This window comes from Crocodylus porosus, unplaced genomic scaffold (genome assembly GCF_001723895.1).
Source record: "Crocodylus porosus isolate Cpor-Errol unplaced genomic scaffold, CroPor_comp1, whole genome shotgun sequence".
Taxonomy (NCBI): domain Eukaryota; kingdom Metazoa; phylum Chordata; order Crocodylia; family Crocodylidae; genus Crocodylus; species Crocodylus porosus.
The window spans coordinates 57,627,965-57,650,893 of record NW_017728950.1 but is presented as its reverse complement, the minus strand read 5'-3'; the positions used below and the strand labels follow the sequence as shown (position 1 = coordinate 57,650,893).

At 43.8% G+C, this 22,929-nt stretch overlaps 1 protein-coding gene across 4 annotated transcripts in view; it reads left to right on the top strand.

Annotated features, from left to right (window-relative positions):
* The window catches only part of KDM4C (lysine demethylase 4C), a 459,581-nt gene that overhangs the window by 8,350 nt on the left and 428,302 nt on the right, over positions 1–22,929 (top strand). For all 4 annotated transcript variants that reach the window (XM_019555111.1, XM_019555112.1, XM_019555113.1 and 1 more), the window contains exon 2: positions 18,413–18,453. The gene's annotated coding sequence lies outside the window, so the exon portion shown is untranslated. The remainder of the gene's footprint in view (positions 1–18,412; positions 18,454–22,929) is intronic.

Sequence of the window (22,929 nt, the reverse complement as noted above, 5' to 3'; positions counted from 1 at the left end):
TCCACAATTCAAAAAGGATGTGGAGAAGCTTGAGAGTCCAGGGAAGGGCCACGTGCGTGATCAGAGGTAAGGAAAACAGACCTTATGATGACAGGCGGAGAGCCATGGGGGTCTTGATATGGCTGTGTCCTGCCCCTGACTCCCAAGCCACAGCCTCCCCAGCCCTGCTGCTGCCCCTCACACCTGACCCACAGTACTCCACCCCTCTAGACCATGCTGGTGCCTCTGACTCCCTGATCCTTGCTGATACCCCTTGCTTCCAACCCAAAGCCCCCTGGCACTGCCTGTGCCCCACGTTCTTGGTTCACAGTACCCACTGCGCCTGGTGGCCCTCATTCCTAAGCCACAGTCCCCCCCAGCACTACCAGTGCCCCTCACTCGTGCCCTGCAGCCTCCTGCCCCTCCAGCCCTGCAGTGTCTCTTGACCACCCTGCCCCTGGGAGCATAGACACAGGCCCCAGTGCCACAGGCCTAGCCACTCAGCTCTTTGCTGCCCCCAAGGGGCCCCACCACCTCCTTCCCCCACTAGAGGAGTAGGCATCTTCCCTGCCTCCCCTGCCCTGCTGCAGGCACCTGTCCCCCTCCTCAAGCTCTGGCCCTCCAACCCCTGTACCCCCATACATTTACCTGCATGCAGCTGCTAGTGCTGCTCCCACCTCCCTGCCTGGCTTTGTGTCGGCCATGTGCATGTTTGTGCACAGATGCACGTGATGCCTCTGCCTCCATTTGCCCTCATCCCAGCCCAAGGAGCTTCTTGCTAGGGCAAGCCGGGAAGTGCCAGGGAGATCTTTGATGCTGAGCAGAACAAAATCCAGGACATTTGTTGATATTTAAAAAAAACACGTGGACAGAGATGGGAGGACTCAAAAAGAGGACATGTGGGAAAACCCAGATGTATGGTAACCCTAGCTCAGGGGTGGGCAGTTACTTTGGGCAGAGGGCCACTTACTGAGTTTTGCCAAGCTGTCTATGGCTGCATGGGTAGTTTCACCCCTTGACAGGTACCCTGCCCCCTTGTTGCCATTTTGGGACCAGAAGTCTTACCCCTAACCTCTGACCTTTGCCACCAGAACTTCTTCCCCTTACCTGTCGAAGTATGCCTTTGGGCAAGAGGGTTTGCCATCTTAGAACAGGAAAAAAAAGCAAATTATATACTAAAAATCAGAAACGCATAATAATATATTTTAATTTAATTAAAAATATATTTTTGTCCTGATTTGTGTGTGCTTGTGCTCTATAAGTATAAGTGATTGCATATAGTTCAAAATACTATACTTCTATAGTGTGTGAGGTGTGTAAGGGTGTTGGTGGGGTGTGGGGTTTGTGGGGAGCTGTTGATGGGTGGGTATGGGGAATTTGTGAGGATGTGTGTATGTGTGGGTCTGGTATTTGTGGGGTGTGTGGCTGTGGAGTTTGCTGAGTTTGAGGGTATATGGGGTGTGCATGAGAGCCCTTTTGTGTGTGCTCCTGTGAGCTGGTCAGCATCTGCCCCAGCCCTGCAACAGCCCAGAGCCCGAGTGTTCTCCAGTGCTTCCCCAGCACTGCCAAAAGCGCTCAGCCCCAGCGTGCCTCGCGCCCATTCTGCACTGACCTGCTGTAGCATGCCCTACCACCTGTGGGCATGCAGTGGTAGTAGCAGGGACCAGCACATGCATGACCCTGCATGCCCTGTGCTGGCTCCAGGCTCTCCCGTCAGGGCTGAACAGCAGCAGCAGCAGTGCCAGGCAGAAATTGCTCCTCAGTGTGGAGGAAAGTGGCCCTGCTCCCTTGCTGCTGCCAGGCAGTCTTTGGTGTGACCTGCCCTGCAGCTCCTTCACTTACCTCTGGGCTGCCTTGTACTGCAGCAGTGACAGTGTTGAGCAGCCCCAAAACAGCTCACAGGTGGCAGTGAAGAAGCTGCAGGGCAGCCCAGTGTGGTGCTGGCTCCAGTGTGTGGCTTCAGCAAAATCTGCCAGGTGGTAGCAAGGAGAAAAGGACACTTTCCCTTGTGCCAAGCAGTGGTTTCTACCCAGTGCTCCTGCTGCTGCTGCTTGTTCCTGATGGGGGAGCCTGGGCCTGGCTCTGGGGCCCAGGCTGGGCAGTGGCAGTTTGGGACAAACTGCTGCTCAGCATGGCGGGGGATGGGGCAAAGCACTCCCTCTCCCTCCTCCTGCTGGCGCTTCCTAGTGCAGCCACTCAGAGCCTGTGTGGGGCTGCCCTGTTTCTGCTCTGTGCTGCCACTGCTGCCCCATGGGGCAGCCCAGAGGCAGTGGTGATGCAGCAGAGATGCAGGGCAGCCCTGCATGGGCTCCAAGTGGCTGCACCAGGAAGCACTGGTGGTGGTGGGGGAGGCACTTTTCTACCATGCTGAGCAGTGGTGTGTCTTGCATTGCTGCTGTTCAGCCCAGATGGGTGAATGCGGGACGTGCTGGATCAGGGTTGTGCATGCTGGTTGCTGCCTGTATCATGGGGCTGGGTTGGGGGGGGGATGGAGTGAGTGGGCACACAAGAGTGCAGCAACAGCTGGGTGGGAGTGTGGGGCCTGCACCGGTGCACTGGTGCCAGCACTGATGGGGCCCAGAGCAGGGAAGCAGGAATGTGGGGTCCTGGCTGGTAGGGGTTTTGAGCTGGGCCAGCTACCCCCTCTCCCTGCTGGCACAGCCCAGCCCGGCTCCATAGAACCCTGCAAGCCTGTGCTTCTGCTACACTGCTCTGGGCTCTACCAGCACTGGCCGTGGGACACTGGTGCGGGCCCCGCACTTCTGCATGCTAGCTCGCTTCCACTCCCGTCCACTGCTGCTTTCCCACATTCCTGCCACCCTCTGGCTGCTCCTGCACCATGTGGCTCAGGGCTGTATGGCCAGATCATGGGACTCGGCAGGAGCAAGCCTGGTCCGAGCACTCCGGCAACTGCTCATGATCCCCCCCCCCCCCCCATCTGAATTTCCTGCTCTGGTGTAAGCAGGTGCAAACAGCCCCATGGTCCCAGGCCAGAAGCCTCTGTTAGGCTGGTGGGGCGGGGCTGGGGCTTGCTGGGCCTTGCTGCTGCAGGGTCCTGCTATGGCTTCCCAAGGGTCCTACTGCCTGTGGCTCCTGTCATCTCTGACAGGCAGCTAGGCAGATAAATATTAATTTTCTAAATTTTTAGGGTCCCTGCGGTCTGGCTTCAGCCACACTTTGCCCACCCCTGCCCTAGCCAAACTGCACAGTCCTTCATCTTGAGTTGTGTGAACCCTCAGCTGACTCCACAGGGGTTGGTGGCCAGGATTAGGACTTCAGCTGACCTAGCAGACACTCGGCTCACCTCAAGTAGAGGAGAGGGGCTGGGCAGGGCAGTTCATCTTAGCCAGCAGCACCTGCCACTGTCCTGGAGCTAGGAGTTTAATGGTACAGCCACAGGTTTTTGCTCCCCCTACTTCAGCTGCCTGTGCGTTTCCTGTGAATACACCCTACCTCTTGGTATTTTCAAGGAAAGATTTTTTTTTTCTTCATTTGCCCTTTCAGAAACAAATTGCATGTCTTATTTTGTGGGGAGTGGGGTGTGCTATAACAGATATTCTGTCGGTAGCCGTTTGTTCAGCACTGGGCTTTGAATGCTGTACTCTGACAGGCGCTCTTCATCCATGGGTCCCAATCTGTCATTCCTGTAACTCTGTCACATCACAGGTACCAGAGGGCAGATGGAAGGAAAGGCAGAGATGATGACCTCTTGCCTAATGGGAACTAGATGTTGTCTCTGAATCTAGTCACAGCCAACTTGTGGCTTGAAGATGTCTGATAAGTTTGACTTTCCCCACCAACTCTTGTCAGCTGGAAGACCAGAGGTGCATTCTGGTTCTCTTCCCTCTTCTTGTGGTTGCAGGTGGAGGATGCTATCTGCTCTGCTACTCCAGAGTTTTCTTTTGTGTACAGATTGTGGAGGTTCTCTGCCTCAGCTACTGCCCATAGCATTTTGAAAGTGTCATGGATCTTGATTAGTTTTGCTTCTGCCCAGGCTATTCTGAATGGGTAACTGCAAAGTCTTGTGAATGCTTATAGATAGTTTTTATAGTGCCCTTAGCTTAAGCTTATGGCCAAAGTGTAATTACTTCAAGCACTGATGGTGGTAGGGAATTAAGAGATGTGTATTTTGACAGCTGGGCATCTGGCAGGTGATGTCTGTGGTTGCTTGGTTGATGGTGGTTACTAGAAGCTGCTAAAATGTCTGTGTCCTGGTGAGTGGGTGGAAGCACTGAGGAGCTGTGTGACTGCTAGGCAGTTGGTGAGTAGGTGTGGTAGAGCCCTCAGGGTGATGCATGTTGTATCAAAGGACTGGTGATAGAGGTGGTTGCTGAAGCTGACTGAGAGCAGAGGGCACCTGATTGCCCTTTGTTGCAGGTGCTGCTGTCCCCATCAAGTTACTAAGTCTTGTCTGAGAAGAAGCCTAGTTTACCCTTTTATTAGGTGTCACATGGAACCAGAAAGCCAACAGCAGGGAAATACAAATTCTTATACAAATATCTGAGATGAGGAAACAGGAAGTAGTTTTTCTGAGATGTGGAACACTTGGCAAAGGTAGGAACCCTGAAACCAGCTAGTTTATTTAATTTTACCTTTTGCTGAGCAAAGTTCTCTGTAGCAGTAAAGACACTGGACATATATGTCTGCAGACAGAAGGTGGGTGGAAGCACTGTGTAATTCATATTAGTATAGTGAACATTAGTCTAATTTTAAAAAAAATATTATGTAGAAATTAATTAGGCCTTGAGTCTTCAGGAAAAAGGGACCGCTTCCAAAAGTTGAGTATATTTTTCATGACAGTGCTGAAGACTTCACTTGCTGAAGAGTTTTTTCAGGTTGCATTTAAATAGAAGAAAAATTCCATGTGATAAAACAGCCTTCCTAAAATCTGCAGGCAGAGAGGTCCAGCATGCAAGCAACGGTGGAGTGATGTTGAATTGTTCCATTTTTGTTGGTACTATTTTGGAAGCCTGTTTTTGACCCCTGCTGACTGCCTGCCCTTTGGACAGGGGGATGGACCCAGTGATCTTGTGAGGTCCCTTCCAGCCCTAATATCTGTGAAATCTATGAAACCTATGGTCAATGCTGAAATGAACAGGCATTGGATTCATTTTACTTTGCTGCTGCTTGTGGGACAGCCACAGTGGTGGAGGATGCTAAGACTGGAAATTCTTTAGCTATAAAAAGTGTTCACTGAGTCAGGGGTAAGGTCAGATCTGTGGACTGCCTTCCTGAGTCTGTAACAGCTTCAGGAAGTGGGGAAAGAGCTCCTCCCTTTCAGCACCTTGATAAAGAATTAGGCATGATTGTAAGGTCATTATTTGTCAGACTTGGGCTCTTGGGATGTTTGTTAAGAAAGACTCTACGTTTAGGTTAGAGACCATGGTAAAAATCATAGTAAGTGAAAGGGGTGGTGGCATAAGGATTGAAGGATAAGGATACAAATTTTCCTTTTCAAGACTTTGGCACTGGAATCCAACAGTGGTCCCCGCCCCACTAGATTCTCTGCCTCTTGTCTGGTAGGTTTAGTTTTATGGCCAAGAAATGTCTGGGGATTTTTTCAAGACCCATTCTTCAGTCTCCTGTTGATTCTCATAGAATTAAAGAATCAGTGGAATTAAGTTTGGAGAAAGAGGGTATATGCTTTTTTGCTGCCTCCATTCTGCTAATAGATCCACATTTAGATTTGCCACCTTAAAGTCTGCCAGTCATGCCAATTCTGTAGTAACTTTGAAACACAGATCTGACTAAATAAGACTGACTTAGTCCAAGTTTGCAGAAATTTATGATTAATGCATTAAGAGAACATCTTAGCTTGTTCTTTTAGTGTTTAATTCTGTGACTCTGTATGCTCAATACAAATGATAATTTAGCATGGTATTTCTAAAGACGCTCATACAACTTTCATCAGAAAGGGCAGAATTTTTTTTCTTTTCTTTTGTTTGCTTGCTTTGTGAAATTTTTTTTTCAAATTTCACAAGAAAGTATATTGTATAAATGGTTCTGTAAGTTTAGTTGTCTTGATTATCAAAAAGCAGAGAGCACTTCTTTGAGAGTGCAGCTTAAAGGACAGATCTTCTGAATAGTTAATAATTGGAATGAGGCACAAAAAGATGCTTTTTCTTTGGTAGTATACTTAATTTAGAAAATCTGTGTTATCTGCTACCATAATCAGTAGAGCATGCTATATGTTTCTCATTCATCAGCATGGATAAAAATGTTTTTTTTGTAATAAGCACTCTCTTTCTGGAGCCTTGTTCATTAGTACAAAGATCTCCTAGCATTTCTCCATGTTGACCTGTCCTGCTTCAGTACAGTGTAGAGAAGTATGGGAAGATAGTGTCGGGGCAGATCTAGAGAAGGGGTGGTAGCATGGTCACGCTCCTCTTAGGCTGTGCCACACATGAGCTCTTGGTGCTGGTTTGGAGCCCATAGGGTGAGTGTTGCTGTTGCTGTTCATCCTTTCAATTTCCCTGATGCAGAATTCAGCAGGGTAGGGAAAGGGAACAGCATCTGTGTTCATCTCCTGGGCTCCTGAACCATTCAAAAGCAGGGGCTCCAGAAAGACCCCACTCCAATTAGCTGATGAGCTCAGAGCTCACTGCATGAACATGGATGGGAAGCCACACCCCACTTCTCCATTCCTGGACACGTTTTTGAAAATCAGAATTATTATACTCACTTTAATGTAAATTGTACTTTATGAAAGGAGAAAAAAGCAGCTTGTATTGGAGAGGATAACTATTACAGAATGACAGTAGCAGTTGCACAGTTAAACTGGGGCTGCCTTACTTTTTAAACTCTCATTCCCATTGTTCTCTCTCCCCCCAGTTTCTTAATGTTGCTTCTCAACATTTCCTTTGTGTCCTCTCATCCAGGGGTAGGATTCCAGAATAGCTATTCCTAAATAACTCATTGTTTTTGTGGAACTAATGATTTTTGGTAATTGGATGGATTGAATAGTTGGGAGAGGTGTTAGGCAAGATTTTGGGTACTTTTTCAGGTCTGGGAAAGAAGCAGAAGTAGCCTAGGTCAGGCTAGACAAGTCCTAAAGCTTGTCTAATATCTTTTCCAGCTATTCAGTTTGTCCAACAAATGATATTACCAAAGAAGCCCTTGCTTCTTGCATACTTCCTGTACCATCAAAGTTACAACAGCAACACTCCTTTCTGTGGACACATTTATTCCGTAATATGTCTCGTTTCAGTTTAGCTGTGAAAGAAGATTAAATTAAAATGGAACAAGTACTTATTCTAAAATAACTCATGTTCATGCATGGAATTATTTCTCTTGAAATGTGCATGCTACCTTAATATGAATTGTCTGTCAGCTGTAGAAAATCCATAATGCTCATACTTTCTGTACATCTAAAGGGCCTTTTCTGATATCAGAGTAGCATTTAAGGTCTTTAGCGTAAATCAGGATCAGGTATTTAAAACATGAATGTGGATAACTGCTTCTTAGACATCCCCTCCGCCTTACATGCAACTCTGGTCTATTCACCTCAGTTTGTAAATATGAAACTTGGAAGTGGGGAAACTTCCTTTACTGGGTCCTAGTATCTGTAGAAATAGTAATTTCTCTCCTTTACACGTCAATGCAATGGAAGAAAGCTAGTGCTCGTGTAAAAATACTAGGAAAATCACAGACCAAAATCTTTACATGAAGGGTCACTGTTGAAAGGGTGCTCAACTAGAGTCTAGCTAGCATCTAGGTTTCACTTTCTTTACCATAATTCCACACCTCTTAAGTACTTGACAGGTATTGTTAATCTTAACATGATAAAAATTTCTTTAATAGAACACATGCAGTATATTCCACAAATACAGCTAGATAAAGACATTTCAGTTTATACAACAGAAGGACAACTACTATTCTGTAAAATTCAGTACTATAAGGATCCTGCCCTCATTGCTGGTGGGATTCTTATGTATAATGGGCACAATTCTGAGAAATCATTTGAAGGGTTAGAGTCCCTTTTTGCTGTATGCATCTTATTATCAGGGAGTCTTCGTACTATTGACTGCAGATTTTTTTTGTTGGTTTTGGTTTGCCTTCTGAGATTTAGAGATTGGTTATATATATTTCAGGGGGCGTTGCTGAACAACGCCTGGAATTCACCACAGAGTTAGATCTGATCTGTAATACTGTGTGCTCTATATGGTTTTTGATGGCAGTGATGTTCTGTATTGTATGAAAGTTGGTTTAGCTTAATTGCAGGTTGTTTGGATGAAGGTAGTGGGGAAAACAAACATGAAGGCACAAAACAGTGATTTGAGATGAGACCTCTAAGAATCAAGACTTTACAACCTCTCTGGTGAGTCCAACTCACTCAGCATTTCCTCAGAAGTTATGTTCCCCAACCCCTTATTTTCATTGCCTTCCATGGACTCTCTCCAGTTTGTCCACATCCTTTCTGTAGTGGGGGTCCCAAAACTGAACACAGTACTCCAGATGTGGCCTTGTGAGTGCTGAATAGAGGGGAATAATCACTTCCCTCAAGCTGCTGGCAACACTCCTACTAATGCAGCCCAGTATCCTATTAACCTTCTCCACAGCAAGAGCACAGTTGGGTCATATTCATCTTATTGTCCACTGTAATGCCTAAGTCCTTTTCTGCAGAGCTGCTGTTTAGCCAGTTGGTCTCCAGCCTGTACCGGCACATGGGATTCTTTTGTCCTAAGCAGGACTTTGCATTTGTCCTTGTTGAACCTCATGAGATTTGTTTTGGTCCAATCCTCCAGTTTGTCTATGTCTCTCTGAATACTAGCTGTACCCTCCAGCATATCTACTACTTTCCCTAGGGTTGGTGTCATTTGCAAACTTGCTGAGGGTGCACTCCATCCTGTCTTCCAAGTTGTTGAACAAAATTGTCCTCAGGACTGACCCCTGAGGTACTCCACTTGATACTGGCTCCCAGCTAGACAGAACCATTGACTACTACCCACTGAGCCCAGTGATCCAGACAGTTTTCTATCTACCTTACAGACGATTCTTCCAACCTATACTTTCTTAGCTTGCTTGTGAGAATGCTGTGGGAGAGTGTATCAAAAGCCTTGCTAAAGTCAAGGTATAGCACATCCACCGCTCTCCCTGTACCCACAGGACCAGTTAGCTCGTCACAGAAGGCAATTAGCCTGTGAAGCAATGTGATATTTTACTTATTTATAGAGAGAGAAAATCTACTTCGGTTAGTCTAAGGTGCACCTATACCCTGCTTTGTACTTGAGTTCAGATTAACATGGCTGTCTATGTCTATGCCAGAAAACTGGTGTTTTCTGCAGTATAGAGTCTGCAGTAATGCTATAGAATGGCTTTGAGGAGACATTACCCTTCTTCTCCACCCACTCCCCCCCATTTTCTACAAAGTCCCATAACTTTCCCTATGTCTAATTTGTTTGAGCATGGTGGAAGATTTGCACTGTTGTATTAGTTTGCTGAACATTATCTTGGTTACTTCAACTTTTTGTAGCAAAGAACACATGCCTTAGTAGCTTACACAATCCTAAAAACAAGCCTGTTGGAATCTACCAGTGGCTTGTGGGAGGTGAGGGAGATTTATTAAGAATTATGATGATATTTTTAAGATTAGACTACAGGCACTTAATGCAGTCAGATTACTGAGGAGGAAAACAGGCTTTGATGTTAATTTTACAGAAATGCTTTCAGTTTTATTTTGATTGCTTTACCCGTCAGCTGTTGTACTATATTTTTATGATATAGGAATACTTGATATCTTCACATTGCAAAAGGTGCCTGAATTTGGGGAAAAATATGCTGTTATTGGAAGCAGTGATGCAACTTGAAAGTCTAGTTTTTCTCTTGTAGTGTTACCTTATTGAAATAGCTCCTTCTTGACACCCACCTATTTATGGTCATGGTAAAATCCCCATGGCAAATACAAAAATTACTTTAATAGAAAAAAGGATATCAGGAAAATGTATTGCGTGTCTTCTAACGCCGTTTAGAATTTGAAAACACAAGAAAATTGGTTATCAGTTTGTGCTCTACAAATTCCAGTTAAATTGATTACATGAAAAATACTGTGGTACTTAGCATAATGTTTTGGATATTTTATTTAGATTTGTTTCCTATGTATGAACAAACCATACAGGAGATTGCCATAGCAGTAGCTGTATTAACATCTAATAAATATAATATAAAAAACACGCACAGCTTTTTACTGTTACATGATGTATCAGGGTAGAAATCAGACCTTGTGCAGCATGTTGCCAAAATTGCAACAGGTTTACTGCCAATTAGATCTCTGACTTGTCAGGGGTTATAAGACAGGTATAAAACAGCCCCCCCCCCGCACTGTTCTGAGCCAAACTTCAGCAGCGTAAGTAGCAGAGCACTCCCATTAAGACTATTGAGTTCCACACCTAGTTAGTGTATCTGCTGTTGCAAATCTGTCAGAAAGGTCTGCTTGCAACAAACACTGTTTACTACTATGAAAAGAGAAATCCCTCCTCAAGTTATGTTCAAAAGGAGAAATAAAAATGGGTGAGTCCAGTCTTTTTTTTTCTTCCCAATTTCCTAAAATCATTAAAATGCCATACTTTTAACAATAGCCAAGAATGTGGAGGAATAGTTTCTAAGGAACTAATCCTGCTAAAAAATTAGGTTACTTGTGAACTGAACTGCAGGAATAATAATTTTGAAAGAAGTGAACAAGCACAAATGCAAACCTGAAAATAATAAATGTTGATTGGTTTAATTTGTACAATCCAATTGAAAAAAATGTAAATAGTCTAAATATGTTTTGTTTTGTTTTTTTACACAATTTGGGGTTTGTTTCTATTTTAGTCGTTTGTTAACTTTTAAAATGCCCCAGAAATCAGGATTACTAATTAAATTCTTAATCATTTGTGCCTTTCTGCACTACAGTAGTATTAGACCCTTTTTGGAAGTGGTCAGACTTAACTGAATTACTGGCACATTAGACTTCTGCTGGCTGTCAGCCAAACAAAAGATTTGGTTTAGAAATTCATCATATAACAAATGGCAATCTTTATATGCATTTAAAATGTTTTTAAAAAATGTAATAAGAGTAAATGTAATGATTATTTTGGAATTATAATAAATATGTAAAGTCTAATTTAATTTTTTATTTAATTTTCATTTTATTTTATTTTCTCTTGGAGTTTAGAGGCAAAAATTGCATATACTTAATTTACATGTTCATTTATTGCACAAATCAAACATGAACATGCAGAAAGTTGATTAGTTCCAGGCATGCTTAATTCTTCATGCAAATAACATTTCTGTAAGCAAAATTGTCTGCCTGCCTGAAAATAAGTCCCACACCATATTTTATTTTAAAAATGATATTCAAACATAAGAATCTTTTGAAAGTTGCATAAAAGAGTCTTTATTTATAGAACAGACCATAACAGTTCAAATGTTGGGCTACTGTCATTTTTCCTTAAGTAGTGATTTTTTTTCCTTTTTCAAAAATGTCCTGAAAGTCCAGAAGTAAAATATACTTAAAGTCTGTATAGATGAAAGAAACTTCATAGATGTTAGTGAAACGTCCTACAGCATTACATTGTCATTAAATCTGTCTTTTACTATGGATGAAGATCTGTATCTTCAGCTCTTATTTCATTCTCACTCACAAAAAGAACTGGCTGACTGTTGTTTTCTTTATGTGCAAATGTTTTGTTGTTGTAAAATAGCCTTTTTATTAACCCCCCCCACATTTTTTAGTTAAAAATTTTTGTAATCCATTGTTTTTACTCTTAACTATCTCCTATTTGTGTTAATACTATTTTCAACATCTTAAAAATGTTTACAGTAAGCATATATATTTTCCATTAAATGATATTCAAATAAATGATTTAAAAATATTGATCAGTGTTTTTTAAAAACATGAAAAGCCTACAAAAATGGAGCAGTGATGTTGAATGACTAGCAGGAAGAAGATGGAAAGAAGTGTGTGATGAAACTGTTACTAAATAGTATAATATCGGTAAATCACGCTCTTCAAAAAAGAGCAGTTTTAATTGTCTTCCGCTTTCTAGTCTCTTCCTGCTTCTCTGGTGTTTCCTGCTTTGTAGGGTGTTGAACTTCAGTTAAAAATATATAGAACATAGACCTATTAGACATAAGTGCTGTCGATCTAATAACAAAGTAACTAGAACACCTAAAAATTGAAACTGTGATGGCCCTGTGATATTGATGTGAAACCTGTAGCCCATTCAGGCCTGGCTATTCTCTATATTAGCTGGTGGTGTGTAGAGCAGTGCAGCTGGTTTAAAAATATATATATATATAACAGTTCCTTAGATCCTGGAACCAAGCAGAACCCTGTTTATCACCAAAAGAGGGCTTCTGCTGACAGTGTCTTGGGAAGAGTGGTGCTGTCAAGGCTTTTTAATTGATTGAACTCGGCACACTGATGGTCTGGGTTGAAACTCAGAATAGCGTTCAGCTCTCAGGAGGGTGAAGGGAAGCAGACCAGACTTCAGAGAGGAAGTGCTGGAGCTTGAAAGTAGGTTGAGAGGAGATGTTGTGAAGGGTAACCTTACACTGGAGTTCAGGATGTATAGGTTTGGTGTAATTTCATCAACTCCAGATTTAACTTCAATGCATTCAGTCAACATTAAGGCAGTGGTGCTCAACCTTTTTTAACCAGTGGGCTGGATAGGCAGTGCACAGTCTGTCAGCTGGCCAGATCTGGCCAGTGGTCCCAATCCAGCACCCAGGGCAGTTGCTGTGGGGCTCCACAGAGCTGTGCAGAGAGGTAGAGGGGGCAGCCCAGTCCCAACCCAGCCCTGCAGGGGTGTGATAAGGGATGTGGCCCAATCCCAGTCCAACCGTGGTGGTGGGGCATGGCCTGGCCCTGATCCAGCCTTGTGGGGAGGGAGTGTAGCCTGGCCCTAATGCAGCTCCAAGGGGAAGGGACATGGCCTGGTCCTGAGCCAACCATTGGAGTGTGTGTGTGTGTTTGTGGGGGGGGGGCAGCTCCAATGAAACCATACAGAGCTTGGGTTTTGGGACCTGGGCAGTTGTGGGGGGGGGGTAGTGGTATTAATTGCCACTGCTCCTGCACTGCCAAATTTCCCAACCAGTGGGCAAGCCTTGTGGGCCAGATACTATGGCTCTGTGGGCCACATCTGGTCCACGAGCTGGAGGTTAAGCACCCTTGTTAGAAGGGCACGTAGATGCTGGTGTCTGCATTATGTACAAGTTATCAGGAGGTTGATCACAATCATTTCAAAATGAGATTTCAAGTAAATTAAAATTTGAATGCTTTCAAAATACAAAACATTACTGGGATAGGAGAGAGTATTGTGATTAGCAAAACAGAATGGGTGCATCAGGAGACAGGAGGTGATATTTAATAGCTTAACAGCTTTGAATGTGTGGTAAAGATGTGTGCATAACAAAGTGATCCTCTTCTATAACAAAAGGCACCAGAAGTCACAGCTGGCTCACAGTAATTTGGACATTTGAGACTTGGGTAACTATGCTGGAGTCTAGAGGTCTTTTCTTTGTTATGCTCTAAAAGAAGAAACCTTACATTTTTCTCTTGCTCTTTTTGATTAAGTACGTGGCATGTTATCAAAAATACAATATGGTACATTTTTGTTCTATGGGTGAAGGCAATTATTTTGCTTGCCATGCCAAACCCTTATTCTTGCTGGGGCATGTAGAACGTTATTGTCCCTTCCCCCTTTATTTGGCAGGCCCCCAGCTGTGTTGTATAGACAGATTTCATCACCTGTTTAATCTGATGATCAGTGTACTTGTCAAAATGTACACTGACTTTACTATTTCTGTATACAACAAGGCTGTTTCGCACTCAAACATTACTGATTGTGTGCTTATTTAAAGCACTGTGCATTCCAGCAAAGCACATGAAGCATCATGTTTAGTTTTTTGTTTATATAGAAATTGGTAGCATTTATCCATGAACTTCCATCTTGCTGGGGATTTCACAAGTACAGTATTGTATTTTAATTTTGACATTCTTTTTGCTAGGTTTCAGAGTCAAGGTATAGCATGAATGAATAAAGATGAATGGGGAATCTCACTCACTAGAGCAGTTGGATAGGCTGGCTCTGTAGCCTCTGGCAAACTTCACTGTATTGGTTTACTTCTAATGTCCTTAAAGTCCTGCTTTGCAACAATACTTGCTAGGAAAGGTTTAAATGTAAGTTTAAGCCTGGGAATTCCATTATACAGTGACTAAAAGTAATCTGAGGTTGTGGAGCAAATGTATATGTTTATATCTGGAGCTCTTATTTGTAGACCCCATGGAGGGGCTGACTAATAGGTCATGGGGTGATGAAGGTGGAGACTTCACAGGTAGTCAAAACAGGATGATTATTAGCTTGATACTGCCTGCCTGCCTGTCTGAATGAGTGAGAAATAAAGCCTGATACTTCCTCCTAGCTTGGAAAGAAGCTTTCTCATTCTTTGTCAGTATGGAAATTAGTAGGATACAAATGTTTGAGTATAGCACGTTGTTCTCCCCATTTACATACTTTGTTATTACTTTTCTAGGTATGTATGTATGGTCAGTCTTATCATTGCCATATTGCAGACATTGTGAGGATGATGTTAGTGGTGGATAGAATAATGATTTAGAGAGAAATCTGTTGGTCATTTTACTTATTTTTAATTTTAATTTCATTTGGATTCTTTGTATGTCTTAGTAGCTCTTTTCAGTTTACAATCATCAGTGGCTAGAATGACTATTTTACTTGTTCCTCTAGTTTCTTAGTTGTTAAGGGTCTTTTTCTGTCAACAAAATTTTACACTTGGCCTTTATCTACACTCGTAAAATTTTACTGACTTACCTATGTTATAAAGGGCATGTTTTTTTGTTAACAGTTCAGTTGCATTAGCAAAGGCCTTTTGTACAGATGTAATTCTACGAGCATAGCTGTTTTGCTTAACCAAACTGGAGTAAACAATATTTGTATGAGAAATTTAAATTGTATCTGTATTTAGTAGGACTTTACCATTTTATCTATGCTGGCATATTTAAAGTGCTGAAGCTTTTAAGTGAAGACAAGACTTTAAAATCAAGTTCACAGTTTGATTGACATTCTTGCTCTAAGAGTATCACAAAGCTGGAACACAAAATTAATAAGCAAATGGTAGTTGCTATATTTGAAGCGGAGATTATTCTCTGCTCTACTGAATTTGCAGGTCAGAAGAACTGAGACACTTTGACTAGACTAAAGCCTTTTTTTCAGGGTTTGTAGTTTTGAAATCTGAGCTGTGCTAATTCATGCTTGAATCTGTATGTTAGGTTTCTAACAATGTGTTAAAAATCTGACGTTAGCTCCTGCTGCTGGTAACTTTTTTGCCTACATAGATAAAGAATTTAGTTCACATATAAATCTGATACAAATTCAGGTTCAGTATATTGCAGTTCCAGCTACCTTGGCCTTTAAGTCTTTTTCTATGAACTTTAATAAAAGCAGGATCAGGCCCCTAACACTACTTTTCTGTGCTCATATGCTTTGCAGGAACATTTTAAGAGTCCTGTTGTCCCGTTAAAGCTTGATGTTTGGCATGTTTGTTAACTATAGCTAACATACATTTAACTAGCATTTGCTACTAAAGTTGAAATAGAGTTGTGTTATGCAACTCTACTTCAACTTGTTTACTTTTTTTATTATGGCTCATATCAGTTCACTGGATTTGATGTTTGCTCTGTATATGGTTTATGTTGAAAACGATTCATGAAATAAAAGTGCATAATATTATCAGCAGAATGTATTGGCTGGCTGGCTGACAGTGGTGGAACTAGGGTGGGGCAGCTTGGGCAACTGTCCTAGGCACTGACTTGGAGGAGAGGAGGTGAAAAAATAAACAGCCACATGATTGTGCTGGCTGGCAGTGTGGTAGCAACCAGAAGTCACCACTGCTGCTGTGTCCTAGGTACTGAGGTCTGTCATTGCACTGCTGGACTGACAGGAATATGTATGGTGCAGGTTGAAACTAGGCTAATTGGCCCAGAACTTGAAACCAGACACTTGCTAGTTAGGGGACCAACCTGTCTGAGACAGTGCTGGATACAAAGACAAGGATTAAATCCAAATAGGGCACAGAACAAACTTGGTCACTGCTACACTGTTTGTGTTCAGAGAGGGTGTTAAGAAAATTACTGAAAGAAGTTATACACATTATGGTTTTACAGAACTTCTTACAATTTAATTTAAAGCTTCTTCCAAAATTGAATTTGCCAAGGGCTCATCCTTTATCAGAATTTGAGTCTGTCAGCCCACTTGCGTTGGACAATTAAAAAAAAAAATATAGTAATTGCATAAGTATTAATACTATGAGATTTAATATAGGCATATTAAATATTGTAGGAAAAAACTGATATTGGGTCTGATTCTGTAAACACTTATGCAAATGAGAACAGTTACTCCCTGCAGTTGGACTACCTCATGGGTAAATTTTATTCCTGTGTAAGTGCTTGTAGGATTTGGCCTGCATATTTTATTCAAGAAATAGCATGAGACTATAGAAGTGAAGACTATAGCATAATGTACACATTCAGAGGGCAGATGTAGGTGATATCGTACAGCCTTATCTTTAGCATTTTGGGGCTTCTGGATGCTTAATGATCTGTTACTGCAACTGCTTGTAGGAGTAGTATTTTGGATTTAGCTGAAATAAAGACTGTGTTTACTAAGTAGATTTAGATGAAATTGCATATTTGATTCATGCTGAGACAAAAATTAATCTACTCACTTGGAAAACGGTGTGTGTGTAATTCTAGGTCTCCTTAACTCAGCTTTATTAAAAACTGTGAAACTGAAGCTTTATTAGTAAGACTTGGGGCAGTATCTATTAAACAGATGAATAGACAAGAATCATGGTGTACTTGGTAAGTCACGGGTGTCAAACATACGCCCTACAGGCTGGATCTGGCCCCCAGAACCTTTCTCTCCAGTCTTCTAGCGGGCTACCATAAGTGGGTGGGTGTGGCCTGTCACAAAATTTGGGGTCCCCAGATCCTGATGGCTGTGACCACTGGTAGCCAGGCTGTGGACCTAATCCGTGCCACTGCCTGCCCCGGTAACTTAACGCAGACCCTGACCCACATTGCAGTGCCCACATGTGAAACCGACTCCTGCTGTATCTATGTCTGCTCCCCTGGATCTGGGCTTGGAAGAGTCCCCAGGGTTTAGATCTGACCAGGAGTGATGTTGACACCCCTATGTTAATTGATATATGGGAACTTTATTTATTTTGGAATGAGGTAAAGCTAAATAACTGTTTTAACAAACAGGAATGTAAATACTAAACAATTTGGAACAATATAACATCTATTTATTTGCATTGAAATTACTGGTTCCACTGGGTGTTTTACGTTTGGCCTGGAATGGAACCATATGATTTAAAAAAAATGCTTTCTCAACTGTTTGTAAGAACTCTGTACAAAGAAAACTACCTTTTGGGCAGCTTGCACACTTAAGCTGTAAAGAGCCTCAAGTCAATTGTACAAAATATTGAATAAAATAGGAATATTAATTTTTTTGGGGGGCACGGGGAATTTACTTGAGTGGCTCTATGCTCTTTACAGGCAACAGGCAAGCAATGTTAAATGAGACAAGTGTATATATTTAAAAAATGTCTGAATGCTTGAAACCTAATTGTGTATAAAGAGGTCAAATATCCTGTTTGATCTCTGGCCACTGCCAGTGATACCTGACTGCCAGGGGGGGTTTATAAATAACAATATCTACCACTGAACATATTGTGGTAGGCATAAATATGCATGTGTGTATGGTGTAGTTGTATATAGCTTTTTTAAAATTCAGTTTTTTATGCTAGAATGTAGATAATTAATTAGTATTAAATATAAACTTTTGCTGTTCACATGCTGGCACTATCTCCAGTAGACCAGACATATGGATTTGATTCTTCTGACCTGGCACCTAGCAGGTAGAGGCTGAATGTAAGAGCTGTGTTGCTGCCACTCTTTAAGAACCTCCTGTGTCCACTATTCACTAGTTTCTAATCTCCAGCAGGTGAAAAGCTGGCAATTAATTTTTTTTTCCAATTAAGATTGAAGCTATACTAGTGGTCAGAGATATTGCTTGTCTGAGTGCAAGAGAAACCTCAACTACCTTAAACTTTTCCCACCCAAATACCTAAAAATCTACCCGTCTCTTTTTCCTCTTCTCTTAAGTGTTCATTCCAAAACCTCACAATCATTAGTGAGTCCCATGTTTCATTTTGCCATTGTTTTGTGGAGAGGTTGATTATGAAAACACTTCAGACTAAATGAAATACTCATATGAGTAAATTTTCTCATGTACTTAAGTGCTTGCTGCATCATGCTGATTTACTGTAAACTCTTTGTCTCTTGTCTATGAGGCCTTGTGTGAATGTGTGGTACTATGTAACTGCTTTTAATAGAAGGCAAGTTAATATTTTTGTCTTTGCTTTTTGATAGGAAGAAGTAAAAGGGGGACTTGAAGACATCAAGTCCAACAGGTAACAAATTATCTGTTCTTCTATGACTGTTTTTTCATCTGTCTTATGTAGACATCTTACATTTTAAATGAGTCAGCTGATTTTATTTTAAATGCTGTCCATGTGTTTGACAAACCAGAGGCCCTCTTTGATTCTGAGGTAACATCCTGTCAAAATCCACTGTTGATTTCCACCCCCTCCCACTAGTTATTTAGGCTAAGAACAGACATTTGGGGAGGTTAAATTGGGATCAAAATGGCTCCCCGATTTAATCTTAGCTCATCCCCATGCTAACTTTACACTTACAGGCTAGGTCTTAGTGACTGGCAATCAGTCTGAGCCTGTAACTGTACAGAAGTTCCATGTACACAGATTGGTCTAAAAATTGCAGAACCCAGTGTAAGATGAACCTGGATCTATGTAGTATCAAGCTTATTCAATTTGGGTTAAACCAGTGCGTGGAACTTCTGTACACTTTCCCTGCACAACCCCAGGGCTGGGAAAACCCAGCTTTAGGCTACTCTTTTGAATACCACCCCCTGCAGTGGGCTATCTTTTGCCCCCCTGGCCTTTTGCATCCCCTTTCCATTCCCCCCCTCCCCCTGCTCAGGACAAGCCAGTCCCCTCAACCCCTATCTTACAAGCTGCTCTGGGTGCAGCTGCTTTTATCAGCATTTCCTGCTGCTGGAGGCGAGCAAGCAAGCCCTGGTAGGGAGAGGGATGGGAGGGATAAGGGTGTAGGTTTGCGGGGAAGGGGGGCACCCCATCAGTGGGTTGCCCCTGCTCCCCATTCTCTGGCAGGCCCCTGATCCTCTGCAGCCTGCTGGACTCCCAGCTTCCCTGCTCTTCCCCATCCTGACTTACCTGCTATTGGGCAGCCATTTTGATTCGATTTAACTTCCCGCTGTTACCCCCACCCAATATCTGTACTTAGCCCTAGTGAAGGACAAAAAAAGTGGATAGTAAGTCCTCTGGTCTGTAGAGATACCCATGTCCATTCTTTGACTGTTTTTATCTGGCCAGCAAAGTGAGAAAATACTTGGACATTAAAAGATTTTTATTCAGATGACCAAGAGAACCTTTTATAAAGCACCTGTCCCTGGGCCTCTGAATGCTCTGAGTATTGAACAGAGTGTAAAAAGTCAGTTTAAAACAAGTGCTTTCATTTCTTTTTTTTCTGTGAAATGAATGTGATTTTTTGCAATTAGAAACTGTCTTCTGTTATGTGTATAGTTGCATACCTGGCAATGTAACACCAAGCTATTATAAGTATGAATGTTAGATATGCTATTAACTCATGCATGAGTAAGCATCCCAGATACAATTGAAGTCAACCATTTTGTACTGAACCATTTACCACCTTTCTTATGTCACATTGTAAAACAGTATTCTTTTATAGTAAACTTATAGTTATGGGTAGAGAAAAACAAACAAGCAAACATCTCAAAATATTACCATCCTCCTAAAACCAAAATGCCTTATTACTAGGGATCCTGGTTTCTCTGTTTAAAAAAATTGCAAATTCTCTGATTAAAACACAATTGCAAATTCTGATTAAAAACCAGAATTCATGATTAAAATGAAATGCCAGTGTGCATGTGTGTGTGTGTGTGTGTGCGTGTGTGTAAAGCAATTTGGGAGCCAACCAGTGCCTTAGTCACTATTCTAATATTATAAAAGCCTTAATCTGTTTCTCTGTCCATAACTCTTTATTGCTCTGATTGGCTGACTGAAACACCCAATCAGAGTGTGAATACAGCATTCAAACAGGAGGTGGAGATGTGGTGGAGTGCCGCCATGATGGCGGAGACACAGGGTGGAGCAGGGAGTTGAGGCCAGCTGCGGTGGCCTTGCCTCCTGCCACCCTGCTCCCTGGAGGCGGTGGCAATGGAGCAGATGGAATGGGGATGGCAGGCTCAGCAGTGCTGGCCCTGGCCCCCCTGCCCTGCTCCCTGCATGTGGCGACATTAAAGTGGGGGGGTGAGGCCACTGGAGCTAGCCTTGCTTCCCCCCATTGCTCCTTGGAGGTGGTGGCAGCGGCATGGTGGGGGAGCAGAGTTGGGATGCTGCGGGGGCGGGGGTGAGGCCACCAGAGCTGGCCTCTGCCTGCCTCTCCCGCCTTCCATCATTGCTGCCTGCAGAGCCAATGTGGTGGCGGGAGGAATGGGCCCAACGTGGGGGTGGGGGTGGGGGAAGAGTGGGTGTGCCGTGGTGGTGGGAAGGGAAGGGTGGACCTGGGTTGACACAGTGGTGGTGCGGGGAGGGGAGGAGTGGGCCCAGGACTGATGTGGTGGGGGTAGAAGGAGTGGGCCCAGGGCGGGGGAGAAACTTGCCCCCCTTGGACCTGGGACCATTCCTCCCCACCCCACGGTGCGTTGGCTTTGAGGCTGCTCCTCCCATCCCCTAGCTGCTGCTGGGTTGGCCCGGGCCCACTGCTCCCCCCCCCGCCATGGTGGACTGGCTCCTCTCTTTCCTCACTGCTGCAGCGGGGAGGGGAGGAGTGGGCCAGGACCCCAAGCAGCAGGAGGGAAGAGGGGAGTAGCTGTGGATGGGGCACTGGACTCTGCCCCCCCCGGGTCATTCTTGATAGGCAATTGGGTAATAGTAAAATAAATTCTAAGTGCCTGTACATTTTAGTATTTGATTTGTTTTTTTTTATCATGGAATATCAGAGCTTCCCCTGCCCGCTTCACTCACTGGGATACAGGTCCAGGTCCCTCACTATCAAACCACAACTCCCTCTGCTCGCCAGCCCTGCCAGATAGGATCCCCAGGTGCCAGGGCTATGGGGCCACAGAGCTGGATCTGCAGCCCCCTACCCCCAACAGCAGTGCATTTGTGGGAGGTGGCTGCTGCTGCAGTCGAGCAGAGCTTGGCTCCCCCCCCCCATCAAGCAGCATGGCCAGAGAGGAGCCCCTGCCAGGGGGTGGGGAGGGAGGGAGGCATCTACAGGCTCGGGCTCACCACCCTGTTGACCTCCCTCTGGGGCCTCCATGTCCCAGTGGGTGAGACCCGGAATGGCAGGGTGGAGCAGGGCCAGGTGGGGAAGCTTCTTGCTTCTGTTAGGAGCTTTGTGCCACCCTGGCAAGGTGTCCCCTGCCTGCAGCAGAGAGGTGGACAATTTTTGCCACCACCTCTGCTGCTGGATGGGTGGGGGTGCTTCACCAGGGTGGCTCAGGGCTTGCAGCGACAAGGTACTTCCCTACCCTGTCCCATTGTGCCCAGCTGTGCCAGGTCCTGCCCACTGAGCCATGAAAACCCCAGGAGGAAGTCAGTAGGGTAGGAAGCCCCGAGCCCACAGTGGGCCGCTTGCCCCTTGCACAGATCTGGGGGGGGCACATGACATGCCCCCCATTTATCCCTGGGAGTGTACACAGTGGCAGGGAGCCAGCCTCACCCCCTGAATGAGCAGCCCATGGCTCCATCCCACTCCCCACAAGGGTCCTGTGGTTGTGCCTTCCCGACCCGGGCCCCAAACCTCATGTACCACCCAGGTTGGGCAGCAGCAGTAGCTGCAGCCCCAGCACTGCCCAGGTCCCTTTCTCCCTCCCTATGGGGGCCTTAAATCCCCCTCCCCTCTAGGCTGCCTGGCAGTTGTGTGCATATGTAAGCATACACATACACATACACTTGCACATGGTGCCCCCTGCCTGACCACCATCTTCCTGCTCCCCTCAACCTCTGCAGGCTGGAACTTTCCCAGTCTGCCAAGAGCTCTTTGCAAAAGTGGGAAACCTGTGTATTTCTCTGTTGAAATGAAAAATCCACATTTTTCTTGGTTAAAAGGGAAAATCTGCTCCCCCCCATGTTTCCGTGGGAAATAGAAGACCTGGATCCCTGCTTATTACTGTGAATCCACCTGGGAAAGAATAGGATAGTATCAGAATAAAGAGAAAAAAATCAGTTTCCTTGGTTACACTCACCAAGTCACACTGAATATTGAAGAATGAGGACAAAGTTTAAAATAAATTTGATATGAAAGTTTGTCAGTAGATGTGTTGCTAACCCTGGGGGTAATTTGTAGACTGGAAGGATACAAACTGTAAAATCACCAATCTGCATGCTATATGTTCATATCAGGTTTTGAGAAGTTTTTCATTTTAGCAGTAGTAAACAACTGCAAGTGCTAGACTATTTGCTCGTAATAAGCTACAACCTCAAGTGTTTGATTCTAGCTTCAATTTCTTCCTTGAAATGATTTTGTTTTAGAAAGAATTAAATATTCTTGTCTGTTGCACCTTTTTTGATTTAATTGACTTCAACTTACTAGCTGAGGCTTGAATATTGGTCTCCTTTCTTTTCAGAGAGTGAATTTTGAAGCAGTTTCTGAAAGTGAGGGGGAGATGCACTCAAACCACTTAGTAAAGATTAAAACGTTAAATGCATGAGCTAGCCAGCCACAAAGTTGAATAACCAGCTCCTCACTAGAGTTTGCACGATGTGAAAATTAGAAGTAGCATTAGAATGTTCTTAAACAGAGGTTAAAGAGACCTTGTC